This window comes from Tursiops truncatus, chromosome 4 (assembly GCF_011762595.2).
Source record: "Tursiops truncatus isolate mTurTru1 chromosome 4, mTurTru1.mat.Y, whole genome shotgun sequence".
NCBI lineage: Eukaryota > Metazoa > Chordata > Mammalia > Artiodactyla > Delphinidae > Tursiops > Tursiops truncatus.
The window spans coordinates 70,398,924-70,417,068 of NC_047037.1; the positions used below are offsets into that span (position 1 = coordinate 70,398,924).

Consider the following 18,145-nt stretch of genomic DNA (forward strand, 5'->3'; position numbering starts at 1 on the left):
TTTAGAGAGTTTAGAACTATTAATATCTTCAAGTTGACTGTCTTCTTTTACACAGAAGATAATGTCCCAGGCAGAGGGACTGTCTCCCCAGAGTCAAGCATTTGGCTCATTGTGAGAGAAGAAACTAAGATCAAGGTTAAACAACTAGTTCAAAGTGCCAGAAGCAGCCCGTGTGTAAACCAGGATGGGGGCACGAGGGCCAGGGCTTCCCTACCAGTAAGAGCCAGGCTGGTGCCCTATCATCCTGAACACCTCCCCCACTGCCACGGAGACTTAATGGAAGCCAACGAAATGCCAGACAAGTAGGGGGAAAGGACAGGAAGTATACGTGCTCAACTGCAGCAGGCGTTAACTTCAGGTGAGATCATAGAGGGGACCTTATTTCTGTTTTACTGTGCTACTTTTCTGCATTGAGAATGTCTAGTTTTGTTTTTTGTTTTTTTTTTTTTTTTGCGGTACGCGGGCCTCTCACTGTCGTGGCCTCTCCCATTGCGGAGCACAGGCTCCGGACACGCAGGCTCAGTGGCCATGGCTCACGGGCCCAGCCGCTCCGCGGCATGTGGGATCTTCCCGGACCGGGGCACGAACCCGTGTTCCCTGCATCGGCAGGCGGACTGTCAACCACTGCGCCACCAGGGAAGCCAAAGACCACAGATTTTATAGATTAGATGTGTATTCAGCCCACATTTTGGTAACTGTATTATACTGATGACATAGAATTGGATTTTTTACATTGTTTTTAAACTACCAATAAAATGATATTATACTATATATAACACCCTGCAACTTCTATCCTTCTAGAGCTATCTGTGTTGAAATAAACATAGTCGTTTCATTCACTTAACTGCTCTACAATAATCCATGTAATATGTTACAATATCTTTCTCCAGTCCTTCACTGATGGACTTCAGGATTTTTTTCTAATTTTTACTATAAGAAATGATACAATGAACATCACTGGGCATGCTTTCCTGTACACATAAGCAAGAATTTAACTAGAACAGTGGTTCTCAAAGTGTGGTTCCAGGACCGGTACCATCAGCATCGCCTAAGAACTTAGTAGAAATGCAAATTCTCAGGTGCCACCCCAGACTGAAACAGAAACTGCGGCATGGGGCTGGGTGATCTGTTTTAGCAAATCTTCCAGGTGGTTTGATGCAAGCTACAGTTTGAGAAACACTGCTCTAGACTAGAACATGTCTCTAGAAATGGATCTCTGGGTGCCTGGGTCTGCACATTTTAAGGTCCACCATACAACCCCAAAGAGCTCTCAAAGCAGTTTACCGACATATCTCCCAGCAGTGGCCTAGAGGCCTCCCCACCTCTTCACCTATACTGGCACTGTAAGACCATTTCCTTTTTGCTGAGCTGATGAATGGAAATGGTATCTCATTTTCAATTAAATTTGCATTTTCATGATTATTAAAGAGGTTTTTATCTACTTACTGTCTGCTTAGATTTCTTCTTCTTTCATTAATTTTATAATATGAAAATCACAGATTTAAAAACACAGACTTCAAGCTGAACCCGCTTGCTTCATCATTATGTTTATGAAATGGAAACCTAGACCAGAGTGTCAGTGTGTCCAGCTGTTCAGACACCTCCCTGGTCAGTGCCCTGCATCTTTGGCTTAGATCTCAGTCCCCAGGCCTCTCCCAGGACCAGCTTCTGGGTTGAGGCTCACACTCTTCTGCTATAACCACAGCTGTCACATCCTGAGCCCATCTGCCTGGGAACAATCCTCGCCTAAGAGTTAACGACAGGGAAAGCTCCTCTCCCCAGCCCAGCCCACCCCCGTGTGGCAGTAGGCCTAATTCAAGAGATCAAGGACAAAGGACCCTTAACAGGTCCAAAGTTTCAATCATGTATTCATCAGCCAGAAAAATATGTATTGCGTCAGCCGTGTGCCAGACACTGGGCTTGGCACGAGGGTGAGTGAGAACCATCAATTGACCTGCCCTCAGGGAGCAGACAGCTCCTTGGAAGAGAGACATTAAATGAACAGTTGCACAAATTAATGTAAACTGAAACTATCGCAAGTGCCGAGAAGGAGAGGTTGATGGTATGATGAGAATTGGTCAGGAGATCAGAGAAGGCTTCCCAAGGATACAATGACTCAGCTGAGAACGGGAAGAATTAGAGGAATTCTTTCTAGGACCACCCAGAATCCCCAGATCCTCAAAGCCCACCCCAGCCTTTCATGCACAGCTCTGATCCGGTGAAAGCTGAGAGAATGGGGCTGCTGGAACTGGGACCCCAGACGTGAGCCCAGGCCCACTCGAGTATCTTGGCTGGACATCCACACCCTGGCCTCCTAACCCAAGAGTCCCATGGGGTCTTGTGTCTGCCTCAGCAAAAGGGCAAAGACAGTATTTCATCAGCCACCATCAAAAATCGGTGAACCCCGGAAAGATACTACTGCCCAGAGACTGGAGAACCCAGAGACAGCCCAGAGAACGCAGGTGGAAGATTGGCTGTTAGCTGGGTTTTTAGGCAGACACAGTCTAATTTGTGCTGTGAAGAAAGGAGGGAGGAATTAGTTTTCCACTAACACTGACCCTCCCACTTTTCAGGCTAGAGATCTCCTCCCCCATGAGTTTATTGTAATGCCTCTCTTCACAGCTTACAGTGATGCTGACAGGCTGATTCACTGCTGCCTGGGGGTCAGCAGAGGAGAGAAGTCGTCATCCCCGGCTCTCTCTCAGTTTCTCAAGGATCGTTATAACATCTCTTCCTCCCCCTCCCCCTGTGAAATAGTGAAATGAGCATCTACTGCTTTGATTCCTAAACAGCACAGAGAACCAGCTCACTTCAGGGTCTAGAGTTCACTTCACAATGATCTTATTTAAAGCAACTTATTTTTTACATGCCCACATTCTGCCCCTTGTGATGCAGAAGATTACACCTACCTTTGGCTTTGGATAGACAGTGTCTGGGGTATGTTAACCTGACTGGTGAAGCCAAGAGAATCCCTAGGGGGAAGCCAGAGCTGCAAGATGGCTGAAGGGGATGCCTGGAGGGTGGGGCGCCTCGCCGGATGGGTGGGGAGGGAGTCAGCGGGTGGCAGGCCTACTGGCTGGTTGAGCTGGGAAGGGGCAGGGCCTTCTAATCTCTGTCACAGCACGACTGGCTTGGACGGGGACCAAAGGCAGGAGTGGGAAAGCGGTTGCCTCGCTGTAGATGAGCACCAGACTGGCTCGGTGCTTACGGGCATTTCTTGCTGCATCTGTTCATTGAACCAAAACGTCCTAATCACAATGGCCACGCAAGCTTGTTGACATATTGGAATTCTGCATTCATGCAAGTCAGGCTTCGGCCTTCCATCCACCATCTGTGCCGGGTATTAATTAAAACAGTGGGTGAGGAGAGACTGTTTAATCGTCTGGGGGAGGGGTGGGGCTTATTTTTCAAAGGGATAGGGTTGCAGCTTGCAGGTTGAGCTAGTTTGCTTTTCAGAGTTCCAAATGGGCATTTGCGGTGCACCACTGTGCCCAGTGCCTTCTGCTGGCTTCCTGAGCACTGCTGAACACTAAGGTGTGTGTGCAGGTGTGTGTGATCGCGTACATGGGACCTGCACGTGCATGAGTGCTTGTGTGCTCGTGTGTGCGGTGCATTTGCACGTCTGCGTCCGGTCCCAGCACCAGAGCAGCCACGCCCTCAGCCGATGCACTTGGCGGCCAAACAGGTTCCAGCTGCTCTTTGTTGCCCTTAAAACACCAGAGAAGCTGCAGTGCTCGCATGGATCACTTGAGACTGCAAGAGAGAAAGACTTGGTATTTGCGCTGACGTCCTTGTGGTGGTTAATACTAGGACTCTGTGATTTGCCTCGTGAGAACCTAATCCGGAGGCTGGGAATACTTCGTTGCGATTGTCGCCAGCTCCTCCGCGAAGGGCTCAGGTCACTCTTCCCCGGTGAGTTATTTCGTTATTTGTCTCATTCTGAGCCGCAGCTCAGGATCATGGAAGGCGGGGCGACTCCCTGGAGGAGGATTTTACATGAAACGTGATGAAATGGAGCCGCCCTCACCCCGGAACTGTACAGGACACCGGGGCCCTAAAGGCAGGAGCCCAGGCCTGGTCACTGTGAACTCTTGGGTCTGGGCCCTGACCCACCATGTGATTGAAAACTTAACCCCACCTCCACCCCTCCCAGCCTGTCTTGGGAACTGTTTTCTCATTTGCAAGATGAAGGGGTTGACTTGTGTCCTTTCTAAGGTCCCTCTATCTACCAGGCTCTAGGGCTGGTCCACAAAATGGAAGTAGTCTGCTTTTTTTGGTGGGAATCACAGACTCCTAAAACTGTTAGAGCTGGAAAGGACCTTAGCCCAACTCCTAGCCCAACCCCACAATTCCTGGAAGTCAGCAACTTGTCAGAGCAAATCAAGGCAGAGTAGACAGAATTAGCTACTTTGGGATAGACTAGGACCATCCTGGCCCCTTGATGCTCTCTTGAATGCATTTCTTTTCCGAGAGGTGACAGCTCACATCCCCTCAGCTTTGGTCAGGTCTCGGCTAAGGCCTCAGCCCTTTCCCAGACTCCCATTCCCTCTTTGAGTCCCCTCCCCCCAGCACCAGGTGTACTTTCTTATCATAGCATCTGAAATCCTGGGGGGTCTTGTTTCACCAAGCGTGGTCCTCAGCTGTAGCAGGATCACCTGGGAGCCTGATGGAACGGCAGACCATCAGGCCCAATTTGGATCTTTTAACTAGATCCCCAGGTGATTCACTGGCATGTTAAGCTTGAGAGCTACTGTCTTAGGGACGTCTAATCCGTTCTGTGTCTATTCTATTCACTGGTCTGTCTCCCCAAATAGTGAATAATTTAAGGATAGGGTCCGTGGCTCCTTCATTTTTGCATCCTGGGGCTAAGAACGCTCCCTGATGCAAAATAGGTTTTCAACAGTATTGAAGAAATAAATGATTGAAGTGAGCCTGTGCAGGCTTTTTGAAGGCAGTGAACTTGGCACCGAATCTGAAAGGGAAGACCTGGCACGGATGGACATAAAAAAGTGGGGATCTGGGAACGAGGCCCCCTGCCCAGAGACAGGGGTTTAAGGATTGGCCTGGTTGGAAGGGAGGGTACGGCATGAAAAAGCATGAGAGGAGGTGGAAAGTGTGGGGGAAGGATGTCAAGGAGTTGAAAGACAGCTAGATCAGGATATTTGGGACAGATCTATCTACCCATCTCACATCTACCTCCTCCAATCTCATTTCCTATTGTTCAATTAACCTTCAACCCAGATGAGCATAATGGTTAGAAATGAGGCCGTGGGCCAGAGAGACTGGGTTCAAAGCCCAGATTCACCACAAAAAGAACGCTGTGTAATCTTAGGCAAATCACTGAACCTCTCTATGCATCAGTTTTCTCATCTGTCAAATGGGGACCACATTCAATTAAAAAAACAAGTTCAAAAAAATTTTTTTTAACAAAACAAAATGAGGATCACAGAAGTACCTTCCTCAAAGCGTCCCCGTGAAGATCGAATGAGATGATACGATGCATTGGCACAGTGCCTGGCATGAAGAAAAGGCTCGATGGAGATGAGATGATTCTAAGTAAAAGAATAAACTCTAAGCACCAGCTTGCTTGTCCAGCTTGAGAGTTTGGTACCAAGCTCTCTAAACCTGCAGGCTCTAAACCTTGCTCTTGCAACAAAGGCTACCATCTTCCCTCCCACTGGCCCTCTAGGCCCACTCAAACGCTCTTCTTTCCCTGAGAGCCTCAGATTTGTATTTCTCAGGAAGGTTTTTCCTCTAGGCTCCAGGAGTCCTCACTTCCCAGAGGAGAAGACTGTACTATCCACTCACCTCTTTTGATTGTAGGGCAGGAGTGATTTTTGACTGAGGGGCAGTTCATGGCATGGCTTTGCCCAGGCCACAAAGCCCAGTCGATGGCTCCCAGCCCCTGCCACCCAAATGCATTGCCTTTATATCGGCAACTGACAAGAAGTCTGGAACATGTTTGATTCACTGGAGTAGGGAAAGCCTGGCAGCACCAGAGAGGGGTTTTCCTAGCTGCCTCCCATTATGTCCAAGATTCTGAAGCAGGGCCACCCACCTACAGTCCTGCAGCTGGGACACACTGGAGTCTGTGTGAGTGGCACCCTCCCACCCAGAGTTGAGCAGTGCACAACTCGAGCAGCTGTACACGGTGTTCCGCTCCCCGAGCCCCACGGCAATTCATATCGTGTTCTTTGTGAATAATTTAAGAGCCTTAGGAACAGCTGTGCAAGTGTTGGGCATGGGCAGTTCAAAGTGGTCCCAGATCTGTTCTTTTGAAACAGTCCCTGCCATTTTAAGTGATATTCTGGGAAAAAGCATATCGATCTCCATCCCAGGCACCTAGGAGAGGGGAGAGCTGGGGTAAAGGACACAGCACGAGACGTTCTAAACTGTGCACTCAGCTTGTTCCTTTCTGGGGCCCTGCCCCTGGGCTTCAGATTGCAGGTGGGTCTGCCATCAGCCGAGCACAGGGGTTACATTCTCTGAGATGCTTTGTTCGGAGGTGTGAGCGTGAGGGCTGAGAAGAAAGCCCAATGCTGAAGACAGCTGCAAACCATTCCATCAGCACCAACCAATGGCTTTGGTACCATTTGTCCCAAATAACCTGACAAATGTGCCCTGCGCCTTCCCAGAGTCTTCTCCAAGATAATGGCCTCCCCACTCTCCTTGTCTAATGAGGCTCTTCTCACAGTTGAATCTGTACGGCGATGGAGAAATGGTGGCCCATTTATTCTTAATGTTACTGAAAAATACCAGTAATTATACAATGACTGCAGAAAAATCACATCTAAGTAAATGAAGAGAGGAATGATTTTTATTACATTTCCCCAGTGAATATGTAATTACTGGCTATAGAAGTACCTTCCCGACTCACAAAATGACCTCCTTTTGTCCTTGTGAAAAGAGATGAGATGTGTGCTCATTTGTGCAGGCCAGGTAGCCTGAGATATCTGGGGTACACTACCCTCCTTATTCCTCCCAAATTACACTGCTCCAGCCTGAGTCAGCTGGTAGGATGAGCCCCGTCCCCTTATGCCTGGAGACTTGCACCTGGGGATGAGAGGTGGGGGCAGGGAAGAGTCTAGGTATAAGGGTCACCTCTGTACCTCTGCACACACACACACCCATCTTGGGGAGAAGCCTCCCATCCTTCCAGGCCAGAGCCAACGCTACCTCCTCTATGGAACCTTCCTGATGGCCCAAACTGTGCTCTGATTCGTTTCTAAAAGGAAGGAGAGGGATCCAGTGTGTCAGGAACTGCTGTTTGCCTCTTCCTCCTGGGCAGACAGCTAGAGTACTCCCCCTTGTAATAATCAGGTGTGGCCTGGTAACCGAGTCCTGGCCAGTGGAATGAGGAAGAGGTGAGAGCCACCGCCAAGCCTGACACATACCGATGTCCCGTGTGCGGTATTTGCTCTCGTCCCCTCCCCGCTCAGGGCCTCTGAGCAGTGAGGAGAGGAGGACACTGGGACCCTGAATGAGTGTGTGGAACCGAGGGCCCCACCCCGCCTTAGACTGTGCCATAAGTTACAATTTTGTTCCGTAAGAAATAAACTTGTATCGTGTTAAAGCCACTGAATTTGGGGGTAGGTCACTTGTTACAGCAGCGAGGCTCTCCTAACTGATAAAAGCAGAGATCTGAGGCCCCTGGTAAGTCCAGTTCCCCACGGAGGCTGCCTCTCTGAGGTCCAGCTGTAGCTGAAACCAGTGAGTTGCCAAAAACCCTCTTCCTAATTTCCCACTTGTGATACCTCTTTCTTCAATTTCTCCCAGCCTGGCGCCCTCTACCTGCTCCTCACTGGGTCCGGACTCCCTCACACTCAGGTCTTGGTGACTCCATGGCCCCAGGTAAGCTCACATTTTCAAAGAAGTTGCTAGACAGGGCGATGTTTAACTCAAAGGCAGAAAGCGCTGAGTGTGGAATCTCAGGGCTGTGAGACCATTCGTTGAAGGTGATAATTTAGGGAAATGGGTCATTCTAAGCTCTCTCCAGTCACCCCAGACTCAGGCTCAAGGGGGTCAGACTAAAAGACCTCTTCTAAGAACCCCTTCTGCCCCCAAGACACTCTGCATCTTGTCGCCAGTTACTCCCATGCCACGTCCTCTTCCAGCCCCCTTTCCTCTTCCAGCCCCCTTTCCTCCTGTGCATTCCCGGGCCAAGGCTCCTCCAAGCCTCTATCATCTGGTAGCACTGGTCTTGTGTGACATGAGGCTCAGTCGAGCTTTGGGAGGCAAACAACACTGCCCAAGCCACCAGAGGAGCCACGGCTGGTCACCGGACTCCACGCTAAGGCCCTTCATGGGTCAGTGTCCTGTCCCTGCCCTGAGGGGGCTTTGCCCAGGCCTCCTGGGTGCACTGACAAATGCATTGCCCATGGGGTGGGGGGCATCCTCTCCTGAAGCTTTACCTGCTGCTCGTTCTCCGAGGAGCAGAGCACCTAATCCAACCCAACCCTCACTAAAACAGCTTCAGCCTCCAGATGAGGACAGTGGGAGAAAAACTATATGAATAACTTTTAGGTTTGTACAGTACTGTGCGGTTCCCGGAGTATTTTCATTAAAGACACAAGAGTGCCATGTTTCAGAGCAAATGTTCTGGAGTCAGACAGATCTGTGTTAAATCCCAGCCCCACCACTTGACCTTCAGCAGCTTCCATTACTGTTCAGAACCTTGTTTCCGTCATCTGCATCATGGGCATAATAACTGTACCTCCATCGTGAGAGCCGTGTGGGGATTCAATGATTTCATGTATCTAAGGGGCTTCGACTGATATTGGGTGCACAGTAAACACCATATTCATGTCTGCAGTTAGGATTGTTCACCTACCCATTCCTCTGTCTACTATTTGTTTTGATTTTCAACCGTCCTGAAAGACTGGCAGAAGGACTATCCCATTTTGCAGTGAAGAAAAATAGGCTTAGAGCAATTGTATGACTGTCCAAGGTCATGGACCCAGGCATTGGCTGAGGTCGGATAAGAGGCTGGTCTCGACCCTGAGACCAGTGCCTTTGCCCTTGCCCCTCGCTGCCGCCGTGTGAGTGTTGGGGCGTTTTTAGATCCCCTGGTCTGGGAAGGGCCCCTCTCCTTCTCTAGCAGGACGTGAGGCTCTGGAGCGCAGGAATCTTGTCCTCCATGTCTCAGGACCTCCCTGCCTCCTCTGGGGGCAGAAGACTGGGCTGCCGGCTCAGTCTATGGGACAATTTGGTAGCTTCGTGCTGGCCTCAGTGCTCCCATTTGTCTCTGCCTGGGAGACCCCAGACATCCTGAGCTTCCACCTCCCTGTCTCTTGCTGCATGTCTCCTGAGGGCCAAAGGCCCGGGAGGGTGATGTGCAGCCTGCAGGCTCTGCCCACCCACCTGCCAGCGGGGAGCAGTGCACAGTCTGAAGCACGACGCTGCCAGGGACAGCACAGAGCAAGGAGGCTTCTGCCAGCTCCCAGCATGGCAAGGACCACTAGGACTCCCCGGGCAAGAAGCAGGCCCCCTTCCTGGCCAGAGCTGGGGCCCATCACCTTCTCTCACGTTTGAATCAGCCAGACAGGACTGGTCCCTAAATCACTGGATGGAGCGCTCCAGCTCTGCGCTATCGGCCCACGTAGGAGGGGCTTGGGGACTGCGAACACATCCGCCTACAGACCATCCTGTGGTCTGGTCTAAGGCCACGGCCACCCAGATGGCCTCTTTCTCCCCACCTCTCCCTGACATTCTGTTTTCGAGGTCATCATCATGTCTCCAGTTTCACTTACCCTTTTGTTATTAGCCTTTTGTTATTAAGGACGAGTAAAAGAAGCAAAAATACACAAAGGATGGTTTGGGCAGCTCTAAATAGTTCTGACCCACATCCAACCATCAGTTCCCTCAAAGCATTTGTGAAAGGATCATAGAATCTCAGAGTCACTTGTGAAAAACCTAAAAAAATAACAAAGAAGTTAACTTTCCCCTCATCTATCATTTGCCTATGATCTAACATTCAGGTCTAAAACGGCGACTGCTAAAACTTCGCTTCTGAAAAATCTTTTGCTCCACGGACCTTTCCTTCATAACACCTGACATATCTGGCTAGTTGAATCTAAAAATCAGATGCTAAAAATTAGATAGGAAAAGAGAGGAACCACAGGAACCAAAGCAATTTTGGAAAAGAGCAAAGTTGGAGGATGTACACCCCCTGCCTTCAAGACTTCCTGTAGCAGATGACAGTGTGGTATTAATGAAAGGAGAGAGACTCAGATCAATGGGCAGAATAGAGAACCCAGAAATAGACCCACACGTGTACCATCGTTGAATTTCGTCAAGGGCACCAAGGCAATTCATAACACTTAACCACTATCGTGGTTTAAAATGATGCGTCTGCGTTTTAGTTAACGCCCTTCTCCCCTCCTAGGCCGCATGCCCAGAAAGGAGAAAGACTGTCTTGCTTGTTCGCATCTATGTCCTCAACACTTAACACAATTCGAGTGGCACAAACTCGAAGCATAGCAAATATGTTCTGAAGGAAAGACCGGAGAAGGCCGGCAGGAGAGCAGGCTTGATACTTTGGGCATGAATGGGATCTTTCTTCAAACTCAGACTTCTGTCAACACCCATGTAGCTATTCTTTTTTCTTCACATTTACAAGATATTGCATAATGTTTCATTCATTTTACAGCTCTCTTTACTTCAAAAATGCGTTTTTTTTTTTTCAGTTACAAAGACATGAATACAGAAAGCAAGCGAGCCTTTGTACCATCTGCTCTGGCAGGAAGGGGTGCATTGTTAAGATGGCAAACCTTCACTTCAGCTCCACAATTTAATCAGCCCCAAGGAGCCCCTTGCAATTCCTTCTATCAGTTCATTGTGGTCTGGGTGAGGACATCTTCTGTCTTTTGTAAGGACATTTGTTATTGATTTACAGTTTACCCAGATAATTTAGGATGACCTCATTTCAAGAGCCTCAATTTAATTACAACTGTAAAGACTCTTTTTCCACATCAGGTCACATTGACAGGTTCTAGGGATCAGGATGTGGACATACCTCTTCAGAGGTCACCAGTCAACCCACCATACGCATGCAGCACCAAACTCATATCCGGGACCAGCAGCTCAGCTCGTAACTGTGAGCCGGGCTGCTGCCTAGGTGTCAGTTAGCTAACACTTGTCTTCCACCAGGCGTGCTTCACGAACATCAAATCATTTAATCCTCGAAGAGATCTGGGAGTAAGTATTATTATCCTATTTTATGTAAGTGGAGCTTGAGCTGCAGGAAGTTTGAGTGAGGTCTCAAGAACACGCAACCCCTAGGAATTAGAGCTGGGACTTAAAACCAGGCCAGTGAGGCAGAAGACCAGAGGTTTTTATCCACTTTTAGCAAAAGGAGGGTTTTATATGTTCAAGGAGAAAGCTGGGGCACTCAGCCTGCAGCTACAGCAAACTTGGGGGCGGTACTTCTCGTCCTTTCTCACTACCTCCTGCCAACCCCCATGGGGGTTCACCTGTGCCAACACCCCTGCACGGAGGAAAGGCCCTGGGCTGGGTCTATGCCACTCCCATCTGCTCCCCACTGCCCTGTCGGAAGTGAGGTCTCACACAGGCCTCTGATGGCGGGCCTCTGGTAATGCTCCTCCAAAGAAAGAAGAAATGAGTGAACGGCAGCCATACCACTGGAGGAGTGAACGGCACAAGGAAGAATTTTCTAGCAATTTGCATTGCCCTCCAATGGCCTCACAGTGACCTCTCCCTGGAGATGTTCAAGCAGTGTCCAGATGACCACCTGTCAGGGGATACTGTCAGGGGCCCTGGCCCTCCCAGATGTGGCACTAGAGGACCACCGAAGGTCCAGCAGCCATAAGGCCTCTTATCATGTGGAAGAGGACACGAGCTATATCCGAAGCACTGCCTTCCTGCTCCAGGACCTGGGTGGCTCTCACTGACAGATGACACAGAAGGGAACCAGACACAGAGGAACACACACCGTACGTGTGATGGTTCAGATCCTCTAAAAACCAGATACCAGCTTGAGTTTACACATACAAGAGATTTATGGGAGAATGGCTGTGAAGGATAAAAGGGAGAGAGCCAGGGATGGGGGAAGACCCTTTAGACCACAATGCAGGCCTGACCTGGGTAGGAGAGAGCCCTTGACCTTCAGGAGACACGTAGCAAGAGACAGGGAAGTGGGCTGCCCCCAGCCAATGACAAAGCCAACGGAAGGATCAGCATGGCCTCTTCCTTGTGATGAGGGACTCTTCCAACAGGTAATTACTCAAGGACACCCCACTGGGGGTCTGACACCCCTCCTCCCCAAATTCCCCCCTCTCACCTCCCCTTCCAGGACAGGACTGGGCTGCCTAGAGCTGCTGTACCAGCCGCCAGTTCCCAACAGCAGCCCGTCTGGGTGGGTGCTCTTCACGCTGGGGCACAGCGGAGTGGCTGCCCCTGGCCCTGGTTCACTGCACTCACTCTTGACATCGCAGCTCCAGTCCTCCTCCCCTGACCCTGGCCGGCTGATCCGGAGCTCCATTTCCCTTCAGAGGGAGGAAAGCATGGGGGGGAGGGAGAGCTGGGGCCCAGCCATCTGGGCTGTGCACTGTGAGCCTCGCCTGTCAGCCGAGGAGAGAGGCAAGAGCTTGGCCTGGAGCCTGACACCAGAGCAAGCCAGGCAGCTGCAGAGCCAAACTCCCCCCTGCACAGTTTAGGAGCGTCAAGCGCCCCATTTCACAGGTCGAACAAGACAGCCTCCCCTCTCCACCATTCCGTAGCGTTCCCAGAGCCCGCCTGCCCCTGAGATAAGGGACCCTGGGAAATCAAGACAGCAGAGTGTGCCACCCTGAGCACCTACTGCGGGTCAGGCCCTGCTGTTTAGCAAATGTTCGTGGAGCCCCTGCTGTGTGCCAAGGAAGGAGAAAACACAGGCCCTCCTGTGTTGGGAGGTAATTGCTCAACACAGGAGCTCAGGTACCTGGCACCCGTCTCGTGCCCTGTGTTTACCACGGGCAACACAGAGGGGAAGCAGGCACATCGTCCCTGTGCTCAGACAGCTTGGCAGATCCAGGCGCTTGCCTTTAATACAGGAGGGTCAGGAGATGTCTGAGGGGTTCTGAGGAGGGAGAGACAGGAGCAGAGGAAGAGCTCAGGCTGAAAGGAGAGCTGAGCTGAATCAGCGGCCAAAGAAGTAAAGCTGACCCCTGCTCTCAGAGCAAATGTTCTGGAGAAGGGCTTCTCTCTCCCCAGGGCGGGTGGCCCTGGCTCTGCATTCTAGGTCCCTCCCCCGTTTGCACAGCCTTGAAGAAGCAGAAGGGGCAGCATATATGTCCCCCAGCTGGGGCTTAACCTACTCTAAGGCTGGTAAGCACATGGGCATGTCAGAAACTACCCATCTCTCCAAAACTCAGGGGTCAGGCAGGATCACAGATCAAAGCCCCTACTTCTGAGCCTTGGTTCTTTTCTCAGAATACTCCCAATTTCAGCCAGATTTACACAGTGAAGAATTGCCACAGGTCCAGGCCAGGGACGATGCAGATGACCCTATTATAATGACTGCGGGGTTATTTGATCTCCCTATCTTTATAGGATAGATAGGTCGAAGCATTGTTAAATACCATTAACTATTCTTACGAGCTGGTAAACATGGGTGGTTACATGCGAGGCTGCCTCCAGAAGCCAAGTTATTACTTGACCCCCTGTATCTATCCTCCTTGGATGTTTCAGTCTCCCTCATCTGGAGCACCTGGCCGTAGCAGGCTAAGCATCTCAGACAGCTTTACATTTGCAACATGGGAATCTAGCTTTCTGCTACTGGGGACTGCAGTATCTACAGTGACTCAGATCATTTTCACAGCTTTTAAATATTTTCTCCCAGATCACCCAAAGTATGTGATAGGAAACGACACAGTGTTAAATTGGTCCAATATCTCACACCAGATGTTTCAACAAGAAAAGAAATATACTTAAGAAAATATAGGGAGAACACACGGTTTGCTTTGCCAAATGGAAACTGTTCCTCCCCCAAGGTTCCCTCAGCATCTTTCGGGGAAGGGAAGGCTTTGTGAGAAACTGTTACTTCTCCAGGAGGTGAGAGCCCTGGCTTCAGATAGGTTCTCTGGCAGGAAATGAATGGAGCATTTCATAAATGTATTTTTTCACTCAGCACTGCTCAGAAGGTACAGAGCCAATCTAACCAGGACTGTGCTATGCCTCCAATTATAGGTTACATCAGGCCTCAGTGCCCAGCCTCGTCTCCTGATGGTATCTCACACCCAGCACTGTGATCACAGTGCAGTTTTATGTACTGTAATGTCCCCACCATGCTGCCCAGTGCTCAGGAGAGGCTGCCTCTATGGAGCTGCCATACTTGGTATTTTTAAGGTTGACTTCAAGGGCCTAATAAAGGCCCCTTTGACCGGTCCAGATTGTGCTGACGTCTTTCTCTGAAGCTTTACTGCACCCGAGTCTGCACCTAAAAATGCAGCTCCTAACCAGAGGCTGGAAGGGCTAGAACGGGCCATGGGGATCAAACAACCCCCCCTTCCCACTCCACTCCTCCATCGCCCATTCTCTGCTCAATAGCCCCAAGAAGAATTTTCCAGACTCTGAGCACCTGCATCAGTGGGTACTCGCGACCTCATGAGGGAGGGAGGTTGGTCCTCAGGCAGGTCTAACTGTGGGGAGTAGCTGCACAGTGTTAGGCCAAGACGTGTCCCCCTTTAATTTCCACTCATGGCTCATGGTTCCACCTCTGGCAGCCACACGATTCTAACCCTTCTTCCATCTGACAACTTCTCTGGGGCCCTGGCTAAAGAGCTCCTTTTCTTTCTATAATCCAGCCCTCCGCCAAATGCCACTGATTCTCCTCTAGTTACTTAACTACCTTTTCTCATCAAGTGGACTCAGGCTCTGGCCTTTTCTTTTCTTCCTTCATGTTCTGCCTGGCCTCCAACTCCCACGTCTTTCTCACTGTAAACCCCGTACAGGGTCAAGCACACAGTAAACACCCACCATGCAGATGCCCGGCAAACTCAGCACCCTCTGCAGGAAGCCACGTCGAACGCTGGCTCATCTTCTTCTGAGGCCCTTTGAATGATGTAGGGCCAGTTGAGAAGCAGGGTGAGACTATATCAAGTGCTCTGAAGGCCTCATAGCAAACACAAAGCCAGGCCAATCCTGAGCTCCGAAGTCCACGGTGGATAAATGAGACCCTCGTGCTAGCCCATAGCAGAGGTCCCCTTGGATCTGAGCCTCAGCAGGGACCCCCAGACATCAACAGTCAACGACCTGAGTGAGGCCTGTTTTCTTGCTGCAGCTTAGATGGTGAGGGATCTTCAGAATTGCTTAGAATTGAGGGGTTTTTTTGCAAATGAACGTTCACAAGAATATAAAACAACTCCAGCAAAGCTTCACAGGATGACACTCCGGCAGGAGGCCTAAGGCCCACAGCTGATCTTCCCTCACCCCTCAGAGGTCCCTGAGAATCATTATTGGAACCCTGGGGTTCCACGGAACACAGTGTGAGAACCGACACTCCAGATCTTGCTCTGTAACTTGGAATTTGTGGAGGCCCTGCGAAACCACCAAACATTCATGTCTCACATCTCCTGCACCTATTAGAAGATAGGACAACTCAGACTCAGAGACCTCTGGGGTTGGAGAGAATCAGAGACATCTGGACAAACTCAACTTGACAGGGAAGGAAATCAAAAACCCCAGCTGGAGAAAGAACCCATGTAAGATGCAGAGTAAGTGGTAGCAGAGCAGGACAGCAGCCCAGGGTGGAGAAGGAAGAGGCGCCCTCACTGAATGAGAGATGGGAAAGCCCTGAAGCAACGTTTTGGCCCTGGGAAAGTGATCACCAGAGACCTGCAGTGTCCCTCCTGTGCTCTCTCTCAGGCTCCAGGGCCCCATGGTGCCCCTCAATGCCAATCACCTCCCTCCACGGTGCTCTGGCCAGGCCTGCCCTATGGACCACTGCTCTTCCCTGCCTCGTCCTGTCATCTGAGTCTACTCTGTTTCCATCCCTTTGGCATCCTCCTCTCCATAAGTTAAACTGATCCATGTTAAAAAGCCTGAGAGGCCTGTTAGCTCTCAAATAACAGACACAATTTTGGGGCAAATTTGTCTTTTCTTTGAATTATCTAATTCAATGGTATACATTTGTTCATAAAACCCTCTTATTATCTTTGTATCTGCAGCATCCACAATGATGGCCCCTTTTTCATTCCTGAAGTGGGTTATTTGAGTTTTTTCTCATGTTTTCTTTAGTAGCCCTGCCATATGTTTGTCTATTTTATTATTTTCTGCAAAGGTCATGGTTTCTATTTCATTAATTTTTTTTCAGTTATAAAGATCTATTTTCCATTTTATTACATAAAATGCAGTATGCTATACACAATGTTTTGGACCCTGACAAATTGCTTTCCATATGTGGATATATAAATTTGCACTACACCAGCAATGTTTGAGAGTGGCTGTTTCCCTACACTGATCACAACAGAGCATATGATCAGTCTTTTGGGCTTTAGCCAGTCTGATAGTGTAACTGAGCAAGCAGGCTCATTACCCTCTGCCAAACAGAAAGACCAAACACATAAGCAGTGGTCTATTACAGAGAAAATAACTTATTGCAGGGCAGCCAAGCAAGGAGACTCAAATCTGTCACCCCAATCAGCTTTTGAATGGGGGTAAGGAATAGGAGGGTGTTGGGGCTAAGAAATGGTTGGTAGAAGGGTAAGGGAGAAATTTCAAGAGTCCTCTGTGCAGGTGCAAATGTCTTTTGTGTCTTTTCATTGGTTGCATGTGCAAATTTGAGGCCGGGGCGGGGGGGTTGGGTTCAAAGTGTTGCATGTGGTGGATTTTCAGCCTGTGACATCCAAAGTTCATTGGTCAGTCTTTCCTGTCCTACAATGCTCCTATGCGATGCTCAAAGGAAACTATCAGGAAGTTGTTTCCTTATTTTCAGTTTCCTTGGTATTCTGCAAAGCAGCTTAGAAATCTCAGTTAATCATTTCTTGCTAGTGGATGTGGAGCATGGTTTGACAGTCAACAAGCTGTTATTTTTCAAGATAGCTCAGAAGTCCCAGCCAGTCACCTCCTACTTCAACCCAGTGGAAGTGGGGCACAGTCTCAGTAGGTTTTTTAAAATGGCATTTCAATGTAGTTTTAAATTTTCTCTTATTAGTGAGGTTGCATAACTTTTAAAAATAAAAATTGTATATATTTAAAATGCACAACATGATGATTTAATATACATACATAGTGAAATTATTACTACAGTCAAGCTAGTCAACGTATCCTCTCCTCACAGTTACCATTTATGTGTGTGATGAGAATACCTGAAAATCTACTCTCCTAGCAAATTTCCAGTATTCAGTAGAGTATTACTAACTATAGTCATCATACTGTTAGATCTCCAGACTTATTCACCCTACATGACTGCAACTTTGTACCCTTTGACCAACATCTCTCTCTTTTCCCCTGCCTCCCTGATCCTGGTAATCACCATTCAACTCTCTGCTTCTATGTATTCAACTTTTCTAGTTTCTACGTAAAAGTGTTTTTTTTTCTTTCTGTATCTAGCTTATTTCATTTAGCATAAAGACTCCAAAGTTCACTCACGTTGTGGCAAATGGCAGGATACCCTTCTTTTTTAAGGCTGAATTTTATCTATATATATGTATGACATTTTCTTTGTCCATTCATCTGTTGACAGGTACTTAAGTTGTTTCTATATCTTAGCCATAATACTGCAGTGAGCTTGGGAGTGTAAACACCTCACAGGTACTGATTTCATTTCCTTTGGGTGTATAACCAGAAGAGGGATCATATGGACATTTAGTTTGCTTCCATGTCTTGGCTATCGTATATAGTGCTGCTATGAACACTGGGATGCATGTATCCTTTCAAACCATGGTTTTCTCTGGATATATGCCCAGGAGTGGTATTGCTGGATCAAAAGCTTTTGCACAGCAAAGGAAACCATAAACAAAATGAAAATACAACCCACAGAATGACAGAAAATATTTGCAAACAATGTGATGACAAGGAATTAACCTCCAAAACTTACAAACAGCTCATGCAGCTCAACATCAAAAAAAAAAAAAAACAACCCAATCAAAAAATGGGCAGAAGACCCAAATAGACATTTCTTCAAAGAAGATATACAGATGGCCAAGAG

General features: G+C 48.9%; 1 long non-coding RNA gene across 24 annotated transcripts in view; it reads left to right on the forward strand.

Annotated features, from left to right (window-relative positions):
* The first annotated feature begins 3,530 nt into the window (after nucleotides 1-3,530).
* Nucleotides 3,531-18,145, forward strand: part of LOC109547870 (uncharacterized) — a 155,058-nt gene continuing 140,443 nt past the window's right edge. For 9 of the 24 annotated variants that reach the window (XR_012331450.1, XR_012331448.1, XR_012331454.1 and 6 more), the window contains exons 1-2: nucleotides 3,536-3,912; nucleotides 7,777-7,851. This is a non-coding gene — a long non-coding RNA (uncharacterized lncRNA). Of the gene's footprint in view, nucleotides 3,913-7,776; nucleotides 7,852-18,145 lie in introns of all 24 variants that reach the window. The other 15 variants (XR_012331455.1, XR_012331464.1, XR_012331469.1 and 12 more) reach the window with 7 other exon arrangements.